Below are 14,884 nucleotides of genomic sequence, written 5' to 3' on the forward strand. Positions count from 1 at the left end.
GTACCACTGGTAGTGCTTCAGCTAGCCCTTGGCCCTGATTCCTCAAAGGAGGGGATCGACAGGCTAATGTTGTGAATGCTAGACCAGAATAGGTTTGATGGACAGGGTGTTACTTAATGAGTGTAGGGGGGACACCGGCGAGCAGTCCAGAGCACAGGTTATCCTCTACTCAAAGCCAGAAACGGATGCTGTGTCTCAGCTCTCCTGGGTTCCTTCCCCAGGCCCCGCAGTGCAGAGATAGCACTGGGGCCCTGGGTGGGTGGGGCCTGTCCCAGGGGCGGGGTTCCCGGGCGCCTCGTGGCCAGGGTGACCCCGCCCCCTCCCTCCTGCGCGCGCGGCGCTCTGACTCCACGGAGCTGTCCAGCCTCAGTGCCGGAGCTGGTCGCCTCTCGCGCGCAGCGCCGACTGCCCGCCTCCCCGCCTGGTCCCCGCGCTGCGCTCCCGCCCTCCCGCCCCGCCTCGCCCTGCCCCGCCGCGGCCCGTCCACTGCTCCCCGCGGGCCCGAGCCGGCCGAGCGGCTGCCCGCCGGGGATCTGAACGGCGCGGCGGGGCCGGGAGCCGAGGGACCCGCAGAGGGGACCGGCGGCCCCGGACGGCTGCCGGAGGGGCGGCCGTGCGTGGATGCGGCGGGAGCTGGAAGCCTCGAGCAGCCGGCGCCTTCTCTGGCCCCGGGCGCCCTATGGCTTGAAGGTAAGAACTGGTTGGCTGGAGCCAAAAGCAGTCTGTGGCCTCTGCACCGGTCGAAGCGTCTAGAGATGACCGGCCGGGAACAGAAGTTTGTCCAGCCACTCTAGCGCCGCCTGTCCGGGAGCACCCTTTCCACTGAGTCTCCGTCGGGGAGATTGCGTTCCGGGCGTCGGAAACCTGAAGGATGGCCATCCCCAGTCCTTCTTTCTTAGCGTTCTTCGCGCTTTCCTGTCTGGGCGGGAGTCCTGATCCTGGCTAACAGTCGGTGTAGCTGTGGCTTCAGAGGGTAGGGCATTGTCCTCCTGGTATTCAAGACTAGGACCCCAGGCGCGCACTAGAGTTTCCCACCACCCAAAAGGAAGAAGGGTTGTTTTTGACTTTTCTGTTATTGGTGCAACCGGAGACTTTTGAAAGGGCTAAAGCCAAGGTTGATGGTGAAGCTGCTTCCGGGAGCGGTCTTCCATCCTTAGGCTTTCTGCTGTCCTTGGTGCTGAATCCCGTTCTCTGTCCGCTGCTCTGTCACCCAGTCCGAAAGAAAGCCGGGTATTTTAGACCCATTTTCCCCAGGGAGTGTAGGTGACAGTGGGGGCGGGAGACAGTGATAGAAGGGGACTGTCCATCTCTGGAATGGATCAAGAGCCTCACTAAGTCCATATGCGAAGAAGCTTCTCTAAGCGTCAAACAGAGCACTTCCCTTTTTCCTTTTTTTGCGGCGGGCAGCCTGTGAGGTCTCTCTTGAGGAGCAGAGTTAAGAGAGCCGGTTGCCACCTACACAACAGGCTTTGCCATGGACACAAGGAACAGCATTGCAGCTCCCTGGGGATAGGCCCTTGTTCTCAGCCACAGGGAAACTGCTTCAGCGAGTCATCTTTTTCCTCACTGGGTACCTCACTGGGTTCTTTTCTGGGGCTCCTGAGGTTGGATGAGGTGCAATCCAGTGTGTGCACTCCCTCTCTAGGTCCCTTTGCACACTCAACAATTTATGGATTCTGACTAGGCTGCAAACCTTTGAGGACAATCTTGATTCTCTCTTTGGGAACTAGATGTTCAGCGTTACCCCAAACCCTGCTTCAGATGCAAATACTGTGTTTATGCCTGACCCACCCGGCCGCATTAGAGCTACTTGAGAAAGCATTCTTTTCATCTTTCCTGTGTGCTGTTGTTTGATGAGGGTGGGCAGAAAGCAGCCTACACGAGTGCAACTGATTTAAAGAGAACCAGGAGGCTGATTTACTGGGTCCCTGCCCCCTGGCTTGGACTTTGTGGTTTCATGTTTGCAAATGCACTAAAAATCTGTTTTATTGGGGCTTTGATAACATTTTTGAAGTCAAATGTGGAAGAGGGAAGAGATTTGAGAGGGTTAGCTCCAGAAATAAGTGGAACCTCCCAGCTGTGGTCTTCTTGCTTGTTTGTGCAGCTGGGGACCAGTTCCAGGGTCTTGTATCCACTAAGGAAGTGCTCTACTATTGAGCTAAAAAATCGAGTGTTTCTCAGCTTTGGTCTCCTAAAGAACGCCCTGAGTTCCATCAACCTTCCTTGCTTGGGACATGAAGATTCTGATCTGCTGTAGAGGTCCTAGGCAGTATTTCCCTAAGGGATTGCAAAGAACCCTCTGCACCTGAATCATCCGAGAAGCTGGATAAAAATTCATATTTCTGCCTCTTTTCCAAATAAAATGCTGAATTAGAATCTAAATTTGAGGCCCATAATGCTATGTTTCACTGGGTGATTCATTCATACATACATACACACACACACACATGCTTTAGGGAAAATACCTCTCATGAAAACTAGGATTTCTAAGAGAATCTGTGCACATTTTTAATGGATACAAATTAAAGTCTCTCATTTAATTATCAAGCTGTCTCCTAAAGTTATTCAAGTTAAATTCTTCAACTATGGAGCTGGGAATGGGAGAACCATTCACCTGATTCAGTCCCTTTCTTGGGTCCAAAAGTGCAACCCAATTTCCCCTCTTCCACAATTCTCCTGACTTTGATTTTCTCTTACAAATTTTGTTTTGGTCTTCCTAAGACTCACCAATATGGATGCAGATAGCCTTGTGTAAATGCTATCGTTCTCTGGAGGCCAGCCTAGTGTGTGCCTCTTTCCCACCCTCTCTTTTGAGTGATGGTCCTTTCTGCTACCAACAACTGCTCTTGAAATGCCAAGACAAGATTAGTTCAGCCTAGTAGCACACCCTGCTTCCCAAGGCTGGTAGCCACTCATTCCTTCTTGGCAGTGACTTCTTAAATCTACTGTTTTGAATCTTTGTTCCATAAACTGGAAGGTTTGTGGGGATGAATCAGCCATCAGTCATCTACCTTCCAAGTCAGATTATTTCTGTTTATAACATGCAAACCTAGTCTCGAGAACAAGTTAGAAGAACCTCAACATGAGAGAAACTCAGCTTCTCCTCTGATACAGAGACAGAGGAGACAGAGGGGAGCTCAGAGTCACATAAAAAACCATTGCCTTAAATATTCCTGAGATCAATCTGCCGAGGCCAAATGGGTCTCATGCCACTGTTCTCTGAGAAACAAGGGTAAGGGGAAAGATGCATGGACTCTCATGGGGAGAGCTGTCTCCATCTCCCCTGCTAATGAAAACTGCACTATGAAATTAAGAAGTATGGCTGTGATACAGTGATTCTCTGTGTGTGTCTGTGTGTGTGTGTTGCAAACATTCATACCTACATGAGCACATGGGGTGAGTATGATGTATAATGAGACATCCTTGAGCCGACTCTGTCTCTTCCAGAGAGTTATCATAGGTTTTCAGCTGATGCTCTCTACAAAACATGAGCGTGGGGTGCTTTGGCATCTTCACAGGTTGTGTCGAATCCAAGCTGAGATTTTGCAAAACCTTCTTTATAGAACCTCAGAGTCAGGTTTTGTATCAAACTGCTCCACTGTTACCTAAGATTATAAGTCTTGGAGAAAACTTAGAATATGGCCCAGTCATCCATATTTCTCCCAGATACTCTTAACAGGACTTTAGAGCCTAAGAGTCTTTGGGTTCCATGGAGGTCATCCTGGATGACCTTGTTTCCAAACAGGGCAACTGTCCCCAAATACTGAGTTTCCTTCTATTATTCCCCAAAAGAGTAGTGTCAAGTTACCAATTCCTGGACGCTTGAGTTTGACTTAGTGACCAAAGCAGCTGGATCTTACCAGGTTCTCTGGTCACATAGGAAATGTGTGAAACCCACAGATGCTAGAAAGTGTTTTGCTTCCTTGCATTTCTCACCAGAAACTCTCCTGTGCGCCTGCGTTTTTAGTCACTTAGCTGAACTTCAGTATCACGGTCCCTTCTCTTTATCCACAAACAGGCATCTTATGGCCCTGGAAGGATGCCATGGCTTGTCTTTGGGCCTGTGCACTCCCACCTCCAGATTTCCATGATAATTTATGGAGAGACTGGGGATGTGAAGGCTGTTTATTTGCCAAGTCTGGGTGGCAGACTGATGTTATCACTGTACTTTTCAGTACCTCTAAGAGTGCTGGAGTCTAGTGGTAATACTCTCTGCCTCTCATTTTCCCCCATCATCCATGTAATTGAAGATTTTTTCCTTATTTAAAAAATATAATAGAATCATATTATCATACTATCTACATGCATAGGCTTGATAAATAGCTCGATTATAGTGTTAGCCTGTGATGATGAAAGAGAGAAAAAACCAAGACCCAGAGTCTCAGTTTGCAGATGAGTCCAGAGAAAGGTGAGATACTTGTCTTTTGGACAACACACGTTGCCTCATTTTTGTCCCTTGGGGTAAACTCAATGGGTTAAAATTGACACCCTTGGCAGACAAGCAGCCCCTGGGAGAGAGTGCTCCGTTCTTTCCCTAGGAGACACAGAGATGTTCTTCAGAGGAGCCAGGGCTCCTGTTGGCTCAAGTGTACAGGGAGGAGTCAGAGATGAGTCACTGGGGCCTGGGGACTTCCTTGGATAGAAGAGGCTATATTGTTGCAATGTTTCAAACCCAGAGACCTGGAGCTTGATTGGAATGTTTCGGAGACTATGGACAGTGTGTGTGTGTGTGTGTGTGTGTGTGTGTGTGTGTGTGTGTGTAAAGGTAAGAACAGAGGAGGATTGCTTACATGGGCTGGCAGAATAGGCTGATGTTAAGAGTACACTGAACACATGCATTAGTTTCATGCAACATGGGTGGTTTTGTCCTAATCTTAGGTCACCTGCAAGGACTTCCTCTTTTCCCAGGGGGCCAAGAGGAAAGTCTGCTGTCTGCTCAGGTAAGAAGAGCAGGGAGGACCCCTGACTTCCCCAGAGCCCTTGAATGATGTCAGCTTGGTCCCAGAGAGAGAGAGAGAGAGTTTAGCCTCCAGTGGTTCAAAACACTGCCTATCAGCACAGAACTGCAGCCGTGGCTCCAGGGACCCTCCGCTGTAGATGTCTAGGAGAAGAAACGAGTCCTGGGGCCCCATCTATTCATCACTGAGCTCCTTTAGAACGTGCCTGCCCCCTGTTCCCGCCTCCGCCTTGTTGTTATTGTTTGGGTCTAAGTGGCCCAGCAGGGGAAAGGCATTAGAAATGAAATTATTTCTGTTGCATACTGTATAATTGCCTCAGTTCCTTCCTGTTACCCCAGGCAGCAACATCACGAGTAGTTCCCTAGGAACCCTTGGTCTGAGAAAGAGCTTGGCTCACAAGCTCCCTTAGCATGGCTGCTTATGACAACTGGGCCTGCTCCCCAGCCCCCTTCCTCCTCATTGCTAGCCTAATCATTATAGCAGCCAACATTTAGCACTCACTTGCTGTGGGTAGGACACTGTGGTCATTGCTTGACATGACTTGTCCATTTCAACTCAGCGTCCTGTAACAACTCTGGAAGTGGGTGTTCCTCTTGTCCCCGAGAGAGACGAATAGCCTTAGAGAAGTAAGTGGCTCAGGCAAGGTCACGCAGTTAAGGTGCAGGGTGGAGATTCAAAGCCAGACTGTGTGATGGCCAAATGCTAGGCCTGGCTGACTTACGTAAGAGGCATAAATAATGAGAACGGGAGAAGACTGGGGGTGGGGAGAGTCCTCTTTTCTTTCTTCCATCTGTGGCAGGTAGGGAGAGAGAAAGAGAAATGTGTGTCCGATCATGTGCTCTTGCACACATGTGCCGAGGCTGGGGGAGGATGTGGGTGTCCTGCCTTATCGCTTTCTGCCGAAGTCCCTCAAAACAGTGCCTCTCACTGAAACTAGGGTTTGCCCTTTTCCGTTAGACTGGCTGGTTCCTCCACCCTCACTGCTAGGATTATAAGTATGCATGGATATGGCTGGGTCTTTTTCTCTTTTTTTTTTATTGGGTATTTATTTCATTTACATTTCCAATGCTATCCCAAAAGTCCCCCACATGCTCCCCCACCCACTTCCCTACCCACTCACTCCCACTTGTTGGCCCTGGCGTTCCGCTGTACTGAGGCATATAAAGTTTGCCCGACCAATGGGCCTCTCTTTCCACTGATGGCCGACTAGGCCATCTTCTGATTCATATGCAGCTGGAGACAAGAGCTCCGAGGTACTGGTTAGTTCATAATGTTGTTCCACCTATAGGGCTGCAGTTCCCTTCAGCTCCTTGGGTACTTTCTCTAGCTCCTCCATTGGAGGCCCTGTGATCCATCCAATAACTGACTGTGAGCATCCACTTCTGTGTTTGCCAGGCCCCGGCATAGTCTCACAAGAGACAGCCATATCTGGGTCCTTTCAGCAAAATCTTGCTAGTGTATGCAATGGCTGGGTTTTATATGAGCACTGAAGATATGAACTCAGGTCTTTGTGCTTGCAGAGCAAGTGCCCTTAACTACTGGGCCATCTCTTCAATCTGGACAAGTCTTCTTTAATAAGGAAAGTGCTTGTAAATTTTGCAGATGATACCAGGAAAGTAGAAGGTGTATGAACTTCCTCTGTGGCATTTTTAAATTTGAGGACTACTTGAGAAGTTTTGCTTCACCCTGGATCTGAGCTCCTTTGACTGCAGTGAGCAATGAAATCCTAGGTTCAGGAGGCAGGGGTAGAATGGAGGTCAGAGCAGTCACACACGTCGTCTTCCAACATGGAAGGAGGACCAAGAGACAAGGTGGGGACAGTGCTGGGGCTTGCTGATGGGCCTTCTTTCCCACATCTGAATGACTCAATCTATTTAAGGAATGAAAAGCAAACTCCTGTTGACATTAAGGTCTGTTTGTTATTTTCTTATAATAAACACCTGGATTGAAAGGTCACTTGTATTCAAGACTCAGCTGCTTGACTACATAGACAGCAGAGGGTGGACAGACCTGAGAACCAATCAGTAGAGGAATTTCCTGAGAGCTGCCTTTAAGAACTAACCAACTGGTATATATTTTTTTTCTGGTGGGAAGAGACAGGAGAGGCCTGAGTATCATTGATCGGAACATTTAATCTACACGTGAGTTTCTTCAGGTACAAAAGAAGGGAGCCAAGATGACTCCTAATATATTTGAACTCCCTCAGGATTCAACAGTACAAGAGGCTCCATTAAATGGATAGAAATATGATATTTACCTTGAAAGAAGCTAGAAGGTTTCTGGCCTGTGGTTGAATCTTGCCATGTATTTTATGGATAATGTGGACCAACAGTCTGCTCCCTATTTAACCCCTTAAAACAACCTAGGATAACAGGCAAGCCTGTGACCTTATAGGCTTGGAGACTGGTTCTAACTCTGACACTTTCTTGCCATGTGATCAGAGGCAAACTGATTAATCTCTACCACCTTGGGGATTTGTATGAGTGGTGATAATGTCAGTGCTAATACCAGTGATAATGACTGAAGATAACAGACTCGAGGCACTGGAAAGACCCCTGTTTAGTAATCACTGGGTGATTGCAATAGGTTAGGGGCCGTTCCTGCTGCTGGGTGATCACGATAGGGGCCACTACTGCTAACTACCTTCCTCCTGATTCAGAAGCTGATTTTACATCTCTGAAATGACGTTTCTAAACTGCCACAGAATTCAAGCTTATGCTTCTTTCTTATATTCTACATTTATTCTTACCAAAATTATTTGGCGGGCACCTGTCAGAAACTCTTACTCATCCTAAGAGAGAGGGATTTGAATAGCTTTGCCACCCCTTTGAATTAGGCACAGCTGAGCTCTCATCACCCCACACAAACCAGGAGGAGGCATCCGTCTTCCTGGTGATGGCTTTCCATGGCCTCATTTACCCCCATAACATTCCAAGTCCTTCACCCGCTACCTTGTGGTTGATCCTTCCTAATTGGTAGAGACCTGTGGTGTGATGTGCACCCTGAGAAAGGCCATTTTAAGATAAGAGTTAAGGGCTCAGGAGATGATCAGTGGGTGAGTGTTTGCTGTTCAAGCAGGAGGATCTGAGTTTGAATTCTGGCTCTCATGTAAAAAGCTAGGCATGGTCAATGCTTTATAAATGCCATCAGTATAGGTAGGGCAGAGACAGGAGGATGACTCAGGTTGACTGGACACCAACCCATGTTCAGTAAGAAACTCCATCTCTAAGGAATAAGGCAGAGCACGATAAAGCAAGACCCCTAACATCCTCCTCTGCCCTCTGCACCCACACGAATGGGCATACACCAGCACAAACACACACACACACACACACACACACACACACACACACACACATACATCAGAGTAAAAACAGAATGAAACAATGCCCCTCCCTCCAAAACAAAACAAAACAAAACAAAACAAAACAAAACAACCCATAGACTTTCCATCCTCCGGGGATGTTAGTAGCAGAAGCAAATGCCATTCATGTATTGAGCAGCCCTGCCTGAGAAAGGAGTGGAATTTAATAGCTTCTGGTGCTGATGCTTTCCAATCCAGAAAGTGACTTATCTTTGTGGGCCTTTCTGTGAGTCTTTGCCTAGAAAGGACTCTTGTATGTGATATAACTACAGGCACACAACATGTGCTTGCTTCTTAGTGATGGGAAGAGATTTTTGGAAGGTTAGTTGCAGATCCTGTTCCCAGGTTAGCATCCTTGGCTGTTCCTGTTTTAGATTCTGAGCATCTTCAGCTCTTTCATTCATCTAGGACGAGGAGTACTGACAATCAGAAACTAGCATCCAAGGCAAGGATGCAGGGATCTCTGCGGTGGATCCATGCTCTGATACACAGCATTTTCTCTAGTTATAGATACAGCCAAAGGCCTGCTATGACTTCATAAAAGATAATACACCTGTGGTCAGTGGTCTCTAAGGAGCTGGGGAAACTGGCAATGCCTATAAACCAACACTGCCCTCCAATTATCCCTGCAGCGTCCTTAGTGACAATCCAGCATAGCCAACCTCCAAGGTGGCCTTTAGACAACCCCCCCCCCCACCTCCCAGCATCCATGTCCTTGTTTGATCTGTTCCTACACTGAACAGGGAACACAGGTGTGCTGATAGGACAAGGTCTAAAGGACAGAATGTGCTTTCTAAAGATAAATCTAGAAAGCTTCAACCCGGTTCTCTCTTGGACTGCTTTTTTGGAGAGAGATAGGAAATGCCATGAAGTCATGTCTGGAGCCCTCTGGAAAGGTCTACATGGCAAAGAACTGAAGTTTCAGCCACTGGGTAAACTGTCTTAGAAGGCTCTCCAGATAAGCCTTCAATTGACAATAGCCCACACTGTTGTCACTGGAACCTTTGGAAGACTCGAAGCCAGAACCTCTTATCTGAGAGGTTTACATTCCTGACCCACAGACTCCATGAGGCAACATAGTTATTGTTCTAAGTTGCTAAGTTCTGGGACAATTGATTATGCAACAATAGATAACAGAAACTCAGAAATTATTCTCTATGACTATGCCAACTTGTCTTCTGAAATTGCGTGGAGTCTGTTCACCGTCTGTTGTATAATAATGGCTGATACAGCCTCTTTTAAGCTTCCTCAGTGGCCTCTGCTTGTGTTATCCTGAATATTGGAAGCTTGTGTTTTGCACACCATGGCCCGGAGTCCCTCCACCATCATATTTTCCGACCTGCTTCTGGTTCCTATGGTCTGTCTTTCTGCATCTCTATTCTCTGCGTATCCTCTGCTATGGTAGCTATGCAACGTAAATTCTGTTTCTTATTCTGTCATCAAACTATTATTCTTGAACATCTACTGTGTGCCAGGTATTCATTTTGGCTTCAACTCCATCTGTGAACACAGCAAAGATCTCAGCCTTTCTGGGATTTATACTATATTGGAAGGGGATAATGATATAAAGAGAAAATTACTGGGTTTCAGGAGGTACCACATACCCAGGAACAGAGAAAACAGATTAGGACTACAGCAATCGGGAAAGCAGAGGTGTGGAACCAGAGAGAACTTTTTTTGTATTAAATAACATGTCCAGGATGGACCCTGTGGAGAGAAAGACACTTGAGGGAAAGAGTTAAAGGATGTGGAAGTGAGCTGTTCAGACGTTGAGGGAAAGACAGTGGAATCATCCGCGTTGTGCTCACTTTCAAGCATTTAAAATAATTGTCTTATTCCCTGTGAAACAATAGCGGTGATACTCAGCATTTTGGAATCCTCTTTTAATTTTCAGAATCCATCAAGCAATAATAATCTCTCTCATCTGTGAAGCACTTTCATATTCGCTGTCCTGACGGCTGCTTGTAGTAACTCACTGTGGTCCTGGTTACGTCCTGTGTTGCAGACCAGCTCAGAGAGGTGGGGTGACATTTGCTCAGAGTCATGGAACTGGGACACTAGTCACTGCCCTATGATGTCTCATACGCTTGTGTTTTCAGAGTTGGGGCTGAACTCAGACCCCCCCAGGATGCTCAGCAAGAACTTAACCCATAGCCACACCCCTAGCCCTTCTCATAGGCCTGCATTGTATTGGCGTCTTGCCTTTCCAAAGTTGTGCGTGTGCGTGTCTGAGTGTGTGTGTGTGGTGTATGCGTGAGGGTGCATATGTGTGTGTTAGTGCTCACACTGCTGTGTGTGCATGTGGAGGTCAGAGGTCAACATCTGTCTTCCTCTTTCTCTTCAACTTATTTTTTTTAAGATGAAGTATCACAATGAACATAGAACTCACAGTTCCCGGTATATTGGCTGGTCAGCAAGCCCGGTGGTGGTGGTGGGGGGGTTGTTGTTGGTGGTGGTAGGTGGGATGTGGGGGGGGGGATTCCATCTGTCTTACCCAGCCACTCCAACACTGGAGTTACAGATATGAACTGCCATGTCTGGTTATTCTGTGGGTGCTCAAAAATCTGAACTCAGGTCTTATGCTTGCATAGCAAGCACTTTACCCATTGAGCTGTCTCTCAGATCCTTAAGACTGCCATCATAATGCTAATATTTTGATTGTGAATTTCTTAATTTTCCCCACTAGACCATGAGGGTTTGGAAGTGGAGAATCTGTCTCTTACTTCCATGGAAACATATTACTGAAAGTGACACTAAGCACTTAGTAGTCACTTAAATTGTGGGATGGGTGAGGGATGGGTCAGTGAGCGACGTGTCACACTTCCTGACAGCCTCACCCTCTCTCTACCCACTTGAAGCTCAACAAAAGTCTGGCCATGTGTGTAGTGTTCTCCATGTTAGTGCGTCAGCAGGATGCTTCACGCTTCCCCTTCATCCTTCACCAGTATTAGCTTGCTGCTGTGCCTATGTTGTTTGGCTGGAAACTTTTCATAGTTGCCATAGCCTGTGGGAAGGAGAGATCCCAGGTTGTTAATGCCTGCGTCAGCCAGACGCTCATGCCAAGATGAAGGTACTGAGGAGCAAGGAGACATGGACAGATAGATGTATTAGTGCAGGACACTCAAGGTGGAGCTGTACTTGGGATTGTTTGCAGTGCTCTCTGGGGACCCTATGTTTGAAACAGGAACTTTTGCTGTCTGGCGAGGAAGGTCAGTTCTCAGTTTGCAAGGGTACATTTAACCTGAGACTCTCTGAAAGTCTTGTACCTGTGTTTTTTAAGTGGTGTATTGGGCTGGGGAGATGGCTCAGACAGCAAGCTGCTTGCCATTCAAGTGTAAGAATCTCAGTTAGGCTTTCCAGCACGCATGTAAAAAGCCAGGCATGGTGAGGTACATGTATGCACAATCCCAGAGCTGGGCAGACACACAGAGACAGAAAGCCCTAAAGCTAGCTGTCCAGCCAGTCCTGTTGAGTCAGCATGCCTCAGACTCAGCTAGAGATCAACTCAAAACTGGAGGATTAATAGAAAAAGACATCTGATGTCAACCACTGACTTCTACACACACACACACACACACACACACACACACACACACACACACACACACACACACACAAAGCAGGATAGGTCATCTATCTATTTATCAGTAATTAAAGCAAATCGGAATATGAACTTGGAAGTCAGAGTGATAGTTTTTTTTGTTATTTATTTTATTTTATTGGTCACTAATGACTGGTGTGATGTTGCTCAAGTTACTATACCTTTTTGAAATGCAGAATTTTCTATTTTCCTCATAAAATGGTTTTCTCATAAAATGATGATGACACTTCCTTGACGGGGTTCTATGCGCTGTCAATGGATCATGCCTATCAAGTGCTTGGCTTGGCACACGGCATATAGCAATCTCTGAAATGGCATTTACTGAGGCCCACAGAGATGACTTCGTGGTTAAGAGCGCTTGCTGCTGTTACAGAGAAAACCAGGTTTGACTCACAGCACTCATATCGGGCAGTTCTTTACCACCTGCATCTCCCCTTCCAGGGATCGATCAGACATCATCTCTGGCCTCTCTGCAAAGCTGTGGCACTCACATGGTGCACATAACCTCATCCAGGCACACACATGCACACGCACATGCACCACACGCGCAGTACATATATAAAATAATGTTTTCAAAACATTTACTTGTATTATTCTTATAATTACTAGGATAAATGGGAATGTCCACAGGACCCTTCCTAATGTATACTCTGCATTTTATCTTCTCTTCTGGAGGAAAGAAAGTCATCATTGCAGACAAGGCCCAGAGACAAGTAGGATTTGACTCCTTTCTAGAAGAACACAGTGTTACCCAGTGTATTAGTCAGGGTCCTCTAGAGTCACAGAATTTATGGATAGTCTCTATATAGTAAAGGGATTTATTGATGACTTACAGTCTGCAGTCCAGTTCCCAAAAATGGTTCAGTAGTAGCTGTGAATGGAAGTCCAAGGATCTAGAAGTTACTCAGTCCCACACGGCATGCAGGCAAAGGAGGGAGAGCGAGACTCCCTTCTTCCAATGTCCTTATATGGTCTCCAGCAGAAGTTGTAGCCCAGATTAAAGGTGTGTTCCACCACACCTTTAATCCCAGATGACCTTGAACTCGGAGAGCTCCCTGTCTTAATCTTCTGGAATCCATAGCCACTATGCCTCAAGCTCTCCATACCAAGATCCAGATCAGAAACTTCTATCTCCCAGCCTCCAGATTAGGGTCACTGGTGAGCCTTCCAATTCTGGATTGTAGTTCATTCCAAATATAGTCAAGTTGACAGCCAGGAATAGCCACTACACCCAGCAAGGGAACCCAACAAGGGAACAGCACTCTCTTCTGCCACAGGCCTTTTTTTCCATCCTCTTTGCAGTTAGCCTCAGGACAGGCCATGGATTATTTTATAAACACAGAAGATAAAGAGTTGAGTTTGAATAGAGACAGTACAAAGTATGGCCAGAGGCATCACCAGAGACCACACTGTAAAACTCCAGGACTTAGGATGGAGATAGGTTTCTACCCAAAGGAAATGAAAAATAATTTTGAAGAATTGGAGGTTGAGCAGGAGAATAACTCAATTGATTTGAATTGCTTTTAAAAACGCAGAGGCTCCTGTGTGGGAGAAGTAATTAGAGGGGGTGTACTGGCAGAAGCACAGTAAAGGATTTGCAATCATAGGACAGCGATGTAGGTGACCTGGATGAAGTGGACAGTGGAACTAGGAAGACGCTAAGAGCCTGGCGACTGGTGAGCTGCAGAGGATGAAGGCAAGAGAGAAGCCAAGGATAGTTATGGGATATCTAGGCAAAATGTGTTAAGGATGTTGATAAAAGTGTTTCAGTTCCGGGCTGGAAATCTGAATCAGTGAAAGTGGCTTTGGATACAGGAGCAAGCAGAATCAACAGGTCTGATGGTTGACAGTTGACGGTGCTGGTGGGGACAGGGAACTGGAACAAGCTAGACTTTTTGAGTGAAGGCGCTGGGATGCAGAAGCAGTTGTGGGCACAGTGTAGGGACACAGAACAGATGATCCAGGGCCCAAGGGTGCAGTCATGGGAAACACTGTCCGAATTGGAAGGTCTGAAGGTCACAGAGCTAATGCATCAAGCCGTTTCAAGATAATTACACCCAGATCAATGGAAGGACTTGGAGTTGGGTGAAAACCAGTAGGCTGTGTGTCAACAGCTTCTGTGAGGCAGGGGATCAGACCAGGTATCCATGGACAGCTGTGACACAGAGGGGGTGGAGATGCCATGTTGGGTGGCATGGACCTTTGAGGACCAGGGTCTTTACAAAACTGTGAGGCGGCACAGGGATTGGAATGGGGACAGAGGAAGTGATGCCCTTGGATAAAGCTGAAAGAGATTGGCTTGCTCTGAGGCATGGTCCATACCTCTGCCCTGGGTCATTTCTTACCATCGTTTCCTGCATCCTCAATAGATTATGGGTTTACTAGACCTCATTCCTCTCCCATGTGCAGAGTACAAGAGAAAGAGGAGAGAGGTGATGAGTTGGTAGAAAGACAGGGATGAGAGATGGGAGAAATGGAGGCTAGAAGAGTGGGAAAGAGACTGGATCAGTTGTGTCCATTGCATCTCTGCACCCAGTATATCAAAACTAGTAAATCAACACCATATCTCTCCATTGACCTTGCTTGCTCCATTGACCTTGAATTCTTGCTCCATTGACCTTGAAGGCCGATCCCTGCCCCACTGACTTTGAAGGCCGATCCCTGCTCAATCTTTTTAACTGAACCCATGCATCAACTCTTCTAGGAAGCCTTCTCAGGGTTTCCTTTCTACATTGCCTGGCCAGCCTGGCCTGGGGTCTCTTCCTACATGTTTCTCAGCATGCAGTTAGGACTGAGCGCTACTGCACTGTAAATTGTCTACTGGCTGGCCTGTTCACCTCACTTGATGGTTAAATTCCTTGAAGGTGGTAAAGGGATTCTTATCACTCAAGATGAGGCATTCATCCTAATGCAAGTGACCATACTGGGATAGTGGTCTTTCCCCACAGCACATGTTCAATC

The 14,884-nt window shown here is 47.1% G+C and overlaps 1 protein-coding gene across 2 annotated transcripts in view; it reads left to right on the forward strand.

Moving 5' to 3' along the window:
• The first annotated feature begins 325 nt into the window (after positions 1-325).
• The window catches only part of Drd2 (dopamine receptor D2), a 67,818-nt gene continuing 53,259 nt past the window's right edge, over positions 326-14,884 (forward strand). The window contains exon 1 of one of the 2 annotated variants that reach the window (XM_006509996.4): positions 326-690. The gene's annotated coding sequence lies outside the window, so the exon portion shown is untranslated. The remainder of the gene's footprint in view (positions 691-14,884) is intronic. The other variant, NM_010077.3, reaches the window with a different exon arrangement.

Source organism: Mus musculus, chromosome 9 (assembly GCF_000001635.26).
Source record: "Mus musculus strain C57BL/6J chromosome 9, GRCm38.p6 C57BL/6J".
Classification (NCBI taxonomy): domain Eukaryota; kingdom Metazoa; phylum Chordata; class Mammalia; order Rodentia; family Muridae; genus Mus; species Mus musculus.